Source organism: Castor canadensis, chromosome 10, assembly GCF_047511655.1.
Source record: "Castor canadensis chromosome 10, mCasCan1.hap1v2, whole genome shotgun sequence".
NCBI classification, from domain to species: domain Eukaryota; kingdom Metazoa; phylum Chordata; class Mammalia; order Rodentia; family Castoridae; genus Castor; species Castor canadensis.
The window spans coordinates 87,144,872-87,157,955 of NC_133395.1; the positions used below are offsets into that span (position 1 = coordinate 87,144,872).

The 13,084-nt window shown below is 67.9% G+C and overlaps 6 non-coding genes across 6 annotated transcripts; all 6 read right to left on the reverse strand.

Moving 5' to 3' along the window:
• Positions 1-773: 773 nt before the first annotated feature.
• Positions 774-892, reverse strand: LOC141413445 (5S ribosomal RNA). The gene has a single exon (XR_012438237.1). It is a non-coding gene; the product is annotated as a 5S ribosomal RNA (ribosomal RNA).
• Positions 893-3,040: 2,148 nt separating this feature from the next.
• On the reverse strand, positions 3,041-3,159 carry LOC141413447 (5S ribosomal RNA). The gene has a single exon (XR_012438239.1). It is a non-coding gene; the product is annotated as a 5S ribosomal RNA (ribosomal RNA).
• A 2,141-nt stretch (positions 3,160-5,300) lies between these two features.
• Positions 5,301-5,419, reverse strand: LOC141412580 (5S ribosomal RNA). The gene has a single exon (XR_012437422.1). It is a non-coding gene; the product is annotated as a 5S ribosomal RNA (ribosomal RNA).
• A 2,163-nt stretch (positions 5,420-7,582) lies between these two features.
• Positions 7,583-7,701, reverse strand: LOC141413448 (5S ribosomal RNA). The gene has a single exon (XR_012438240.1). It is a non-coding gene; the product is annotated as a 5S ribosomal RNA (ribosomal RNA).
• A 2,141-nt stretch (positions 7,702-9,842) lies between these two features.
• On the reverse strand, positions 9,843-9,961 carry LOC141412931 (5S ribosomal RNA). Its single transcript, XR_012437773.1, has one exon. It is a non-coding gene; the product is annotated as a 5S ribosomal RNA (ribosomal RNA).
• A 2,163-nt stretch (positions 9,962-12,124) lies between these two features.
• Positions 12,125-12,243, reverse strand: LOC141413449 (5S ribosomal RNA). Its single transcript, XR_012438241.1, has one exon. It is a non-coding gene; the product is annotated as a 5S ribosomal RNA (ribosomal RNA).
• Positions 12,244-13,084: the final 841 nt, after the last annotated feature.

A 13,084-nucleotide genomic window follows, 5' to 3' on the forward strand; every position in this document is an offset into this window, starting at 1 on the left:
GGAGAATGTCTGTTCCACGGGGGCAAGCGGTCCCTTCCGTCGTGCCCAAGCCCATGTGACCCCGAAGGCCAGGTGGCCCCGGTCCTTGAGCTGACTGAGGAGTGCTTTGAGACCCGGAGGGTGGCACAGGCGACTGGGCGCCAGCGGCGGCCCTCCCTCCCTTTGAGCGGGACGGGGAGCTGCCGCTGGCATCCGGAGCTCTGGCGGCCTGCGCCCTCTGTCCCTGTGACCGCAGGCTCTGCCGTGGGAGGCGGGATCCCACGTAGAGGTCGCGCGCTGGCTGCCCTGTCTTGGGTTGAGCGACGGAGCGCGACGTGGAGCAGCACCCGACTGAGGCTCCCTGCTTCTCTGTCCCCTGGCGTCTTGCCCTGGACCCAGTGCACCACCTTGTGGCGAGCCCAGGTGTGGCGCGTCCCGCTGTGGGGCCCGCTGGGGTGCAGGACCCACTTTCTCATGGCTTCCGCACGTCCCTCCCCGCCCGCCTGGAGGGCAGTTGGGGAGCGGTCCCCAACGTGGCCTGGGACCAACCTCGCTGGTGACCCGTGTCGCGGGCGCGCGCCCCAGGAGAGTGTGGGGAGGGGAGAGGATTCGGGGACGTAGCTGTGAGGATTCGGTGTGCGTGGGTCTGGCGGGTGGCCCGGACGGGGTCGGGGTCGTGGTCACGGTGGGTCGTTGTGGTGGTGGTGGTGGTGCTGGGGGTGGTGGTGGTGGTGGGGGGGGGTGGTGGCGAAGTCCCCGAAGACAAAAGGAGCAGCGAGGGAGGGAGGAGCAAAAGCCTACAGCACCCGGTATTCCCAGGCGGTCTCCCATCCAAGTACTAACCAGGCCCGACCCTGCTTAGCTTCCGAGATCAGACGAGATCGGGCGCGTTCAGGGTGGTATGGCCGTAGACGCTAGCCGCCGCCTCCGGGAGCCCCAAGAGCCTGCCGAGGGCCCCGGCGTGCGTCTGCACGCTGCTCTCCTGGCACGGCTGGGAGTCCGGGTGGGGGCTGGCAGCCCGGGGCCAGCGGCCAGAGGCCCCGCGCGCCTGCTCGGGCAGCCGGTCTCGCCCAGGTGGCCGCTGGGTGGCTTTCTTCCCGAGGTGTCCTGCTGCCAGGACGAGGGTCAAGTTTTCTCGGGGGAAAATTTCTCAGTGCTCTCGGGCGCTTGTTCTTCTGGGAATGTCCACTGCTGTGGCCAAGGCGGGGGACGCACAGCTCGGGCCAGGGCAAGCAGCCGCCCTCCTCCGTCGCCTCCTGGAGCCGTATCCTTGGGTGGGTGCGTGGCTCCCAGCGGAGGTCTCGGGGACCCTTCCGGTCCTCTTCGTCCGGAAAGCGCCACTGCCCCTCCAGCCCATCAGGAAAACGGCAGCCGCGCCCTTCGCCGACCCGCTCCGCCCTCCTCCACACTCAGGGCCTGGGGCTGCGGGGCTGAATCGTGAGGCTTTCCAGCCCAGGACTTCACCTCTGGCCCCTTTCACACCCGGGATCTTGGGAAGAAGAAACAAAACCAAACACAGCCAAAGCCATCTCCTCCGACCCGGGGCCCCTCCACATCCCTTCCGATCCCGGGTTCCTGCCGGCCTCCCGGGGCGTTTCTCCCAGGCAGGCCTTCGCGGCCACTACACGGGGCTGAGCACTCGAGTCCTCGGGCGTCACGGGGCCCGCGGCCACGCCAAGCACGCACGACTCCCGGGTCTCGTCTGCTCCTGGGTGCCCTGGGCCTCTTCCCTGTGCCGCTGCTGGGTCTTGTGCCCCTGCTTGGCCTCCTTCAGACCCGGCCCCGTGCTACGCGGCCACGTGCTACAGGATCGTGCCAGCAGAACTGGCCCTGGCTGAGCCCCGTACCCACCCTCCTGCCATCCCTGGCCCTGCTAGCAAATGGCAGAGATCCTCTGGCCTCCGAGCCCAGACAAAAATCCTGATGCAGTTGGCCGAGGGGCCGCAAACCAAGGCTTCGCTTGTTCCCGCTCAGGCCCCAGCCATACCCTCTTGTCCTTCGGCTGCTCGTGTGTGGGGTGGGGGAGAGGAGGGTGCGTCCCCGTGCGTGCGTGCGTGGTCTGGGTGTCTCTGCGTGGTGTGTGTGTGTGTGTGTGTGTGTGTGTTAGATGCCGTGCCTGGTGTAGGTGGGGAAGAGCAAGCCCTCACGCACAGAGCCCCATCACACACTGGGGCCGGGCCGAGGGGGTCAATCTGCTCGGCCTGATTGCGTTGGGCATACATTGCAGAAGGTGGGTTTTCCAAGGCGGAGCAGAGGGTCCCGGCACCTGAGGTTGTCCACGGGGAGAATGTCTGTTCCACGGGGGCAAGCGGTCCCTTCCGTCGTGCCCAAGCCCATGTGACCCCGAAGGCCAGGTGGCCCCGGTCCTTGAGCTGACTGAGGAGTGCTTTGAGACCCGGAGGGTGGCACAGGCGACTGGGCGCCAGCGGCGGCCCTCCCTCCCTTTGAGCGGGACGGGGAGCTGCCGCTGGCATCCGGAGCTCTGGCGGCCTGCGCCCTCTGTCCCTGTGACCGCAGGCTCTGCCGTGGGAGGCGGGATCCCACGTAGAGGTCGCGCGCTGGCTGCCCTGTCTTGGGTTGAGCGACGGAGCGCGACGTGGAGCAGCACCCGACTGAGGCTCCCTGCTTCTCTGTCCCCTGGCGTCTTGCCCTGGACCCAGTGCACCACCTTGTGGCGAGCCCAGGTGTGGCGCGTCCCGCTGTGGGGCCCGCTGGGGTGCAGGACCCACTTTCTCATGGCTTCCGCACGTCCCTCCCCGCCCGCCTGGAGGGCAGTTGGGGAGCGGTCCCCAACGTGGCCTGGGACCAACCTCGCTGGTGACCCGTGTCGCGGGCGCGCGCCCCAGGAGAGTGTGGGGAGGGGAGAGGATTCGGGGACGTAGCTGTGAGGATTCGGTGTGCGTGGGTCTGGCGGGTGGCCCGGACGGGGTCGGGGTCGTGGTCACGGTGGGTCGTTGTGGTGGTGGTGGTGGTGGTGGTGCTGGGGGTGGTGGTGGTGGTGGGGGGGGGTGGTGGCGAAGTCCCCGAAGACAAAAGGAGCAGCGAGGGAGGGAGGAGCAAAAGCCTACAGCACCCGGTATTCCCAGGCGGTCTCCCATCCAAGTACTAACCAGGCCCGACCCTGCTTAGCTTCCGAGATCAGACGAGATCGGGCGCGTTCAGGGTGGTATGGCCGTAGACGCTAGCCGCCGCCTCCGGGAGCCCCAAGAGCCTGCCGAGGGCCCCGGCGTGCGTCTCCACGCTGCTCTCCTGGCACGGCTGGGAGTCCGGGTGGGGGCTGGCAGCCCGGGGCCAGCGGCCAGAGGCCACGCGCGCCTGCTCGGGCAGCCGGTCTCGCCCAGGTGGCCGCTGGCTGGCTTTCTTCCCGAGGTGTCCTGCTGCCAGGACGAGGGTCAAGTTTTCTCGGGGGAAAATTTCTCAGTGCTCTCGGGCGCTTGTTCTTCTGGGAATGTCCACTGCTGTGGCCAAGGCGGGGGACGCACAGCTCGGGCCAGGGCAAGCAGCCGCCCTCCTCCGTCGCCTCCTGGAGCCGTATCCTTGGGTGGGTGCGTGGCTCCCAGCGGAGGTCTCGGGGACCCTTCCGGTCCTCTTCGTCCGGAAAGCGCCACTGCCCCTCCAGCCCATCAGGAAAACGGCAGCCGCGCCCTTCGCCGACCCGCTCCGCCCTCCTCCACACTCAGGGCCTGGGGCTGCGGGGCTGAATCGTGAGGCTTTCCAGCCCAGGACTTCACCTCTGGCCCCTTTCACACCCGGGATCTTGGGAAGAAGAAACAAAACCAAACACAGCCAAAGCCATCTCCTCCGACCCGGGGCCCCTCCACATCCCTTCCGATCCCGGGTTCCTGCCGGCCTCCCGGGGCGTTTCTCCCAGGCAGGCCTTCGCGGCCACTACACGGGGCTGAGCACTCGAGTCCTCGGGCGTCACGGGGCCCGCGGCCACGCCAAGCACGCACGACTCCCGGGTCTCGTCTGCTCCTGGGTGCCCTGGGCCTCTTCCCTGTGCCGCTGCTGGGTCTTGTGCCCCTGCTTGGCCTCCTTCAGACCCGGCCCCGTGCTACGCGGCCACGTGCTACAGGATCGTGCCAGCAGAACTGGCCCTGGCTGAGCCCCGTACCCACCCTCCTGCCATCCCTGGCCCTGCTAGCAAATGGCAGAGATCCTCTGGCCTCCGAGCCCAGACAAAAATCCTGATGCAGTTGGCCGAGGGGCCGCAAACCAAGGCTTCGCTTGTTCCCGCTCAGGCCCCAGCCATACCCTCTTGTCCTTCGGCTGCTCGTGTGTGGGGTGGGGGAGAGGAGGGTGCGTCCCCGTGCGTGCGTGCGTGGTCTGGGTGTCTCTGCGTGGTGTGTGTGTGTGTGTGTGTGTGTGTTAGATGCCGTGCCTGGTGTAGGTGGGGAAGAGCAAGCCCTCACGCACAGAGCCCCATCACACACTGGGGCCGGGCCGAGGGGGTCAATCTGCTCGGCCTGATTGCGTTGGGCATACATTGCAGAAGGTGGGTTTTCCAAGGCGGAGCAGAGGGTCCCGGCACCTGAGGTTGTCCACGGGGAGAATGTCTGTTCCACGGGGGCAAGCGGTCCCTTCCGTCGTGCCCAAGCCCATGTGACCCCGAAGGCCAGGTGGCCCCGGTCCTTGAGCTGACTGAGGAGTGCTTTGAGACCCGGAGGGTGGCACAGGCGACTGGGCGCCAGCGGCGGCCCTCCCTCCCTTTGAGCGGGACGGGGAGCTGCCGCTGGCATCCGGAGCTCTGGCGGCCTGCGCCCTCTGTCCCTGTGACCGCAGGCTCTGCCGTGGGAGGCGGGATCCCACGTAGAGGTCGCGCGCTGGCTGCCCTGTCTTGGGTTGAGCGACGGAGGGCGACGTGGAGCAGCACCCGACTGAGGCTCCCTGCTTCTCTGTCCCCTGGCGTCTTGTCCTGGACCCAGTGCACCACCTTGTGGCGAGCCCAGGTGTGGCGCGTCCCGCTGTGGGGCCCGCTGGGGTGCAGGACCCACTTTCTCATGGCTTCCGCACGTCCCTCCCCGCCCGCCTGGAGGGCAGTTGGGGAGCGGTCCCCAACGTGGCCTGGGACCAACCTCGCTGGTGACCCGTGTCGCGGGCGCGCGCCCCAGGAGAGTGTGGGGAGGGGAGAGGATTCGGGGACGTAGCTGTGAGGATTCGGTGTGCGTGGGTCTGGCGGGTGGCCCGGACGGGGTCGGGGTCGTGGTCACGGTGGGTCGTTGTGGTGGTGGTGGTGGTGGTGCTGGGGGTGGTGGTGGTGGGGGGGGGGTGGTGGCGAAGTCCCCGAAGACAAAAGGAGCAGCGAGGGAGGGAGGAGCAAAAGCCTACAGCACCCGGTATTCCTAGGCGGTCTCCCATCCAAGTACTAACCAGGCCCGACCCTGCTTAGCTTCCGAGATCAGACGAGATCGGGCGCGTTCAGGGTGGTATGGCCGTAGACGCTAGCCGCCGCCTCCGGGAGCCCCAAGAGCCTGCCGAGGGCCCCGGCGTGCGTCTCCACGCTGCTCTCCTGGCACGGCTGGGAGTCCGGGTGGGGGCTGGCAGCCCGGGGCCAGCGGCCAGAGGCCCCGCGCGCCTGCTCGGGCAGCCGGTCTCGCCCAGGTGGCCGCTGGGTGGCTTTCTTCCCGAGGTGTCCTGCTGCCAGGACGAGGGTCAAGTTTTCTCGGGGGAAAATTTCTCAGTGCTCTCGGGCGCTTGTTCTTCTGGGAATGTCCACTGCTGTGGCCAAGGCGGGGGACGCACAGCTCGGGCCAGGGCAAGCAGCCGCCCTCCTCCGTCGCCTCCTGGAGCCGTATCCTTGGGTGGGTGCGTGGCTCCCAGCGGAGGTCTCGGGGACCCTTCCGGTCCTCTTCGTCCGGAAAGCGCCACTGCCCCTCCAGCCCATCAGGAAAACGGCAGCCGCGCCCTTCGCCGACCCGCTCCGCCCTCCTCCACACTCAGGGCCTGGGGCTGCGGGGCTGAATCGTGAGGCTTTCCAGCCCAGGACTTCACCTCTGGCCCCTTTCACACCCGGGATCTTGGGAAGAAGAAACAAAACCAAACACAGCCAAAGCCATCTCCTCCGACCCGGGGCCCCTCCACATCCCTTCCGATCCCGGGTTCCTGCCGGCCTCCCGGGGCGTTTCTCCCAGGCAGGCCTTCGCGGCCACTACACGGGGCTGAGCACTCGAGTCCTCGGGCGTCACGGGGCCCGCGGCCACGCCAAGCACGCACGACTCCCGGGTCTCGTCTGCTCCTGGGTGCCCTGGGCCTCTTCCCTGTGCCGCTGCTGGGTCTTGTGCCCCTGCTTGGCCTCCTTCAGACCCGGCCCCGTGCTACGCGGCCACGTGCTACAGGATCGTGCCAGCAGAACTGGCCCTGGCTGAGCCCCGTACCCACCCTCCTGCCATCCCTGGCCCTGCTAGCAAATGGCAGAGATCCTCTGGCCTCCGAGCCCAGACAAAAATCCTGATGCAGTTGGCCGAGGGGCCGCAAACCAAGGCTTCGCTTGTTCCCGCTCAGGCCCCAGCCATACCCTCTTGTCCTTCGGCTGCTCGTGTGTGGGGTGGGGGAGAGGAGGGTGCGTCCCCGTGCGTGCGTGCGTGGTCTGGGTGTCTCTGCGTGGTGTGTGTGTGTGTGTGTGTGTGTGTGTGTGTGTGTGTGTGTGTTAGATGCCGTGCCTGGTGTAGGTGGGGAAGAGCAAGCCCTCACGCACAGAGCCCCATCACACACTGGGGCCGGGCCGAGGGGGTCAATCTGCTCGGCCTGATTGCGTTGGGCATACATTGCAGAAGGTGGGTTTTCCAAGGCGGAGCAGAGGGTCCCGGCACCTGAGGTTGTCCACGGGGAGAATGTCTGTTCCACGGGGGCAAGCGGTCCCTTCCGTCGTGCCCAAGCCCATGTGACCCCGAAGGCCAGGTGGCCCCGGTCCTTGAGCTGACTGAGGAGTGCTTTGAGACCCGGAGGGTGGCACAGGCGACTGGGCGCCAGCGGCGGCCCTCCCTCCCTTTGAGCGGGACGGGGAGCTGCCGCTGGCATCCGGAGCTCTGGCGGCCTGCGCCCTCTGTCCCTGTGACCGCAGGCTCTGCCGTGGGAGGCGGGATCCCACGTAGAGGTCGCGCGCTGGCTGCCCTGTCTTGGGTTGAGCGACGGAGCGCGACGTGGAGCAGCACCCGACTGAGGCTCCCTGCTTCTCTGTCCCCTGGCGTCTTGCCCTGGACCCAGTGCACCACCTTGTGGCGAGCCCAGGTGTGGCGCGTCCCGCTGTGGGGCCCGCTGGGGTGCAGGACCCACTTTCTCATGGCTTCCGCACGTCCCTCCCCGCCCGCCTGGAGGGCAGTTGGGGAGCGGTCCCCAACGTGGCCTGGGACCAACCTCGCTGGTGACCCGTGTCGCGGGCGCGCGCCCCAGGAGAGTGTGGGGAGGGGAGAGGATTCGGGGACGTAGCTGTGAGGATTCGGTGTGCGTGGGTCTGGCGGGTGGCCCGGACGGGGTCGGGGTCGTGGTCACGGTGGGTCGTTGTGGTGGTGGTGGTGGTGGTGGTGCTGGGGGTGGTGGTGGTGGTGGGGGGGGTGGTGGCGAAGTCCCCGAAGACAAAAGGAGCAGCGAGGGAGGGAGGAGCAAAAGCCTACAGCACCCGGTATTCCCAGGCGGTCTCCCATCCAAGTACTAACCAGGCCCGACCCTGCTTAGCTTCCGAGATCAGACGAGATCGGGCGCGTTCAGGGTGGTATGGCCGTAGACGCTAGCCGCCGCCTCCGGGAGCCCCAAGAGCCTGCCGAGGGCCCCGGCGTGCGTCTCCACGCTGCTCTCCTGGCACGGCTGGGAGTCCGGGTGGGGGCTGGCAGCCCGGGGCCAGCGGCCAGAGGCCCCGCGCGCCTGCTCGGGCAGCCGGTCTCGCCCAGGTGGCCGCTGGGTGGCTTTCTTCCCGAGGTGTCCTGCTGCCAGGACGAGGGTCAAGTTTTCTCGGGGGAAAATTTCTCAGTGCTCTCGGGCGCTTGTTCTTCTGGGAATGTCCACTGCTGTGGCCAAGGCGGGGGACGCACAGCTCGGGCCAGGGCAAGCAGCCGCCCTCCTCCGTCGCCTCCTGGAGCCGTATCCTTGGGTGGGTGCGTGGCTCCCAGCGGAGGTCTCGGGGACCCTTCCGGTCCTCTTCGTCCGGAAAGCGCCACTGCCCCTCCAGCCCATCAGGAAAACGGCAGCCGCGCCCTTCGCCGACCCGCTCCGCCCTCCTCCACACTCAGGGCCTGGGGCTGCGGGGCTGAATCGTGAGGCTTTCCAGCCCAGGACTTCACCTCTGGCCCCTTTCACACCCGGGATCTTGGGAAGAAGAAACAAAACCAAACACAGCCAAAGCCATCTCCTCCGACCCGGGGCCCCTCCACATCCCTTCCGATCCCGGGTTCCTGCCGGCCTCCCGGGGCGTTTCTCCCAGGCAGGCCTTCGCGGCCACTACACGGGGCTGAGCACTCGAGTCCTCGGGCGTCACGGGGCCCGCGGCCACGCCAAGCACGCACGACTCCCGGGTCTCGTCTGCTCCTGGGTGCCCTGGGCCTCTTCCCTGTGCCGCTGCTGGGTCTTGTGCCCCTGCTTGGCCTCCTTCAGACCCGGCCCCGTGCTACGCGGCCACGTGCTACAGGATCGTGCCAGCAGAACTGGCCCTGGCTGAGCCCCGTACCCACCCTCCTGCCATCCCTGGCCCTGCTAGCAAATGGCAGAGATCCTCTGGCCTCCGAGCCCAGACAAAAATCCTGATGCAGTTGGCCGAGGGGCCGCAAACCAAGGCTTCGCTTGTTCCCGCTCAGGCCCCAGCCATACCCTCTTGTCCTTCGGCTGCTCGTGTGTGGGGTGGGGGAGAGGAGGGTGCGTCCCCGTGCGTGCGTGCGTGGTCTGGGTGTCTCTGCGTGGTGTGTGTGTGTGTGTGTGTGTGTGTTAGATGCCGTGCCTGGTGTAGGTGGGGAAGAGCAAGCCCTCACGCACAGAGCCCCATCACACACTGGGGCCGGGCCGAGGGGGTCAATCTGCTCGGCCTGATTGCGTTGGGCATACATTGCAGAAGGTGGGTTTTCCAAGGCGGAGCAGAGGGTCCCGGCACCTGAGGTTGTCCACGGGGAGAATGTCTGTTCCACGGGGGCAAGCGGTCCCTTCCGTCGTGCCCAAGCCCATGTGACCCCGAAGGCCAGGTGGCCCCGGTCCTTGAGCTGACTGAGGAGTGCTTTGAGACCCGGAGGGTGGCACAGGCGACTGGGCGCCAGCGGCGGCCCTCCCTCCCTTTGAGCGGGACGGGGAGCTGCCGCTGGCATCCGGAGCTCTGGCGGCCTGCGCCCTCTGTCCCTGTGACCGCAGGCTCTGCCGTGGGAGGCGGGATCCCACGTAGAGGTCGCGCGCTGGCTGCCCTGTCTTGGGTTGAGCGACGGAGGGCGACGTGGAGCAGCACCCGACTGAGGCTCCCTGCTTCTCTGTCCCCTGGCGTCTTGCCCTGGACCCAGTGCACCACCTTGTGGCGAGCCCAGGTGTGGCGCGTCCCGCTGTGGGGCCCGCTGGGGTGCAGGACCCACTTTCTCATGGCTTCCGCACGTCCCTCCCCGCCCGCCTGGAGGGCAGTTGGGGAGCGGTCCCCAACGTGGCCTGGGACCAACCTCGCTGGTGACCCGTGTCGCGGGCGCGCGCCCCAGGAGAGTGTGGGGAGGGGAGAGGATTCGGGGACGTAGCTGTGAGGATTCGGTGTGCGTGGGTCTGGCGGGTGGCCCGGACGGGGTCGGGGTCGTGGTCACGGTGGGTCGTTGTGGTGGTGGTGGTGGTGGTGCTGGGGGTGGTGGTGGTGGGGGGGGGGTGGTGGCGAAGTCCCCGAAGACAAAAGGAGCAGCGAGGGAGGGAGGAGCAAAAGCCTACAGCACCCGGTATTCCCAGGCGGTCTCCCATCCAAGTACTAACCAGGTCCGACCCTGCTTAGCTTCCGACATCAGACGAGATCGGGCGCGTTCAGGGTGGTATGGCCGTAGACGCTAGCCGCCGCCTCCGGGAGCCCCAAGAGCCTGCCGAGGGCCCCGGCGTGCGTCTCCACGCTGCTCTCCTGGCACGGCTGGGAGTCCGGGTGGGGGCTGGCAGCCCGGGGCCAGCGGCCAGAGGCCCCGCGCGCCTGCTCGGGCAGCCGGTCTCGCCCAGGTGGCCGCTGGGTGGCTTTCTTCCCGAGGTGTCCTGCTGCCAGGACGAGGGTCAAGTTTTCTCGGGGGAAAATTTCTCAGTGCTCTCGGGCGCTTGTTCTTCTGGGAATGTCCACTGCTGTGGCCAAGGCGGGGGACGCACAGCTCGGGCCAGGGCAAGCAGCCGCCCTCCTCCGTCGCCTCCTGGAGCCGTATCCTTGGGTGGGTGCGTGGCTCCCAGCGGAGGTCTCGGGGACCCTTCCGGTCCTCTTCGTCCGGAAAGCGCCACTGCCCCTCCAGCCCATCAGGAAAACGGCAGCCGCGCCCTTCGCCGACCCGCTCCGCCCTCCTCCACACTCAGGGCCTGGGGCTGCGGGGCTGAATCGTGAGGCTTTCCAGCCCAGGACTTCACCTCTGGCCCCTTTCACACCCGGGATCTTGGGAAGAAGAAACAAAACCAAACACAGCCAAAGCCATCTCCTCCGACCCGGGGCCCCTCCACATCCCTTCCGATCCCGGGTTCCTGCCGGCCTCCCGGGGCGTTTCTCCCAGGCAGGCCTTCGCGGCCACTACACGGGGCTGAGCACTCGAGTCCTCGGGCGTCACGGGGCCCGCGGCCACGCCAAGCACGCACGACTCCCGGGTCTCGTCTGCTCCTGGGTGCCCTGGGCCTCTTCCCTGTGCCGCTGCTGGGTCTTGTGCCCCTGCTTGGCCTCCTTCAGACCCGGCCCCGTGCTACGCGGCCACGTGCTACAGGATCGTGCCAGCAGAACTGGCCCTGGCTGAGCCCCGTACCCACCCTCCTGCCATCCCTGGCCCTGCTAGCAAATGGCAGAGATCCTCTGGCCTCCGAGCCCAGACAAAAATCCTGATGCAGTTGGCCGAGGGGCCGCAAACCAAGGCTTCGCTTGTTCCCGCTCAGGCCCCAGCCATACCCTCTTGTCCTTCGGCTGCTCGTGTGTGGGGTGGGGGAGAGGAGGGTGCGTCCCCGTGCGTGCGTGCGTGGTCTGGGTGTCTCTGCGTGGTGTGTGTGTGTGTGTGTGTGTGTGTGTGTGTGTGTGTGTGTGTTAGATGCCGTGCCTGGTGTAGGTGGGGAAGAGCAAGCCCTCACGCACAGAGCCCCATCACACACTGGGGCCGGGCCGAGGGGGTCAATCTGCTCGGCCTGATTGCGTTGGGCATACATTGCAGAAGGTGGGTTTTCCAAGGCGGAGCAGAGGGTCCCGGCACCTGAGGTTGTCCACGGGGAGAATGTCTGTTCCACGGGGGCAAGCGGTCCCTTCCGTCGTGCCCAAGCCCATGTGACCCCGAAGGCCAGGTGGCCCCGGTCCTTGAGCTGACTGAGGAGTGCTTTGAGACCCGGAGGGTGGCACAGGCGACTGGGCGCCAGCGGCGGCCCTCCCTCCCTTTGAGCGGGACGGGGAGCTGCCGCTGGCATCCGGAGCTCTGGCGGCCTGCGCCCTCTGTCCCTGTGACCGCAGGCTCTGCCGTGGGAGGCGGGATCCCACGTAGAGGTCGCGCGCTGGCTGCCCTGTCTTGGGTTGAGCGACGGAGCGCGACGTGGAGCAGCACCCGACTGAGGCTCCCTGCTTCTCTGTCCCCTGGCGTCTTGCCCTGGACCCAGTGCACCACCTTGTGGCGAGCCCAGGTGTGGCGCGTCCCGCTGTGGGGCCCGCTGGGGTGCAGGACCCACTTTCTCATGGCTTCCGCACGTCCCTCCCCGCCCGCCTGGAGGGCAGTTGGGGAGCGGTCCCCAACGTGGCCTGGGACCAACCTCGCTGGTGACCCGTGTCGCGGGCGCGCGCCCCAGGAGAGTGTGGGGAGGGGAGAGGATTCGGGGACGTAGCTGTGAGGATTCGGTGTGCGTGGGTCTGGCGGGTGGCCCGGACGGGGTCGGGGTCGTGGTCACGGTGGGTCGTTGTGGTGGTGGTGGTGGTGGTGGTGCTGGGGGTGGTGGTGGTGGTGGGGGGGGTGGTGGCGAAGTCCCCGAAGACAAAAGGAGCAGCGAGGGAGGGAGGAGCAAAAGCCTACAGCACCCGGTATTCCCAGGCGGTCTCCCATCCAAGTACTAACCAGGCCCGACCCTGCTTAGCTTCCGAGATCAGACGAGATCGGGCGCGTTCAGGGTGGTATGGCCGTAGACGCTAGCCGCCGCCTCCGGGAGCCCCAAGAGCCTGCCGAGGGCCCCGGCGTGCGTCTCCACGCTGCTCTCCTGGCACGGCTGGGAGTCCGGGTGGGGGCTGGCAGCCCGGGGCCAGCGGCCAGAGGCCCCGCGCGCCTGCTCGGGCAGCCGGTCTCGCCCAGGTGGCCGCTGGGTGGCTTTCTTCCCGAGGTGTCCTGCTGCCAGGACGAGGGTCAAGTTTTCTCGGGGGAAAATTTCTCAGTGCTCTCGGGCGCTTGTTCTTCTGGGAATGTCCACTGCTGTGGCCAAGGCGGGGGACGCACAGCTCGGGCCAGGGCAAGCAGCCGCCCTCCTCCGTCGCCTCCTGGAGCCGTATCCTTGGGTGGGTGCGTGGCTCCCAGCGGAGGTCTCGGGGACCCTTCCGGTCCTCTTCGTCCGGAAAGCGCCACTGCCCCTCCAGCCCATCAGGAAAACGGCAGCCGCGCCCTTCGCCGACCCGCTCCGCCCTCCTCCACACTCAGGGCCTGGGGCTGCGGGGCTGAATCGTGAGGCTTTCCAGCCCAGGACTTCACCTCTGGCCCCTTTCACACCCGGGATCTTGGGAAGAAGAAACAAAACCAAACACAGCCAAAGCCATCTCCTCCGACCCGGGGCCCCTCCACATCCCTTCCGATCCCGGGTTCCTGCCGGCCTCCCGGGGCGTTTCTCCCAGGCAGGCCTTCGCGGCCACTACACGGGGCTGAGCACTCGAGTCCTCGGGCGTCACGGGGCCCGCGGCCACGCCAAGCACGCACGACTCCCGGGTCTCGTCTGCTCCTGGGTGCCCTGGGCCTCTTCCCTGTGCCGCTGCTGGGTCTTGTGC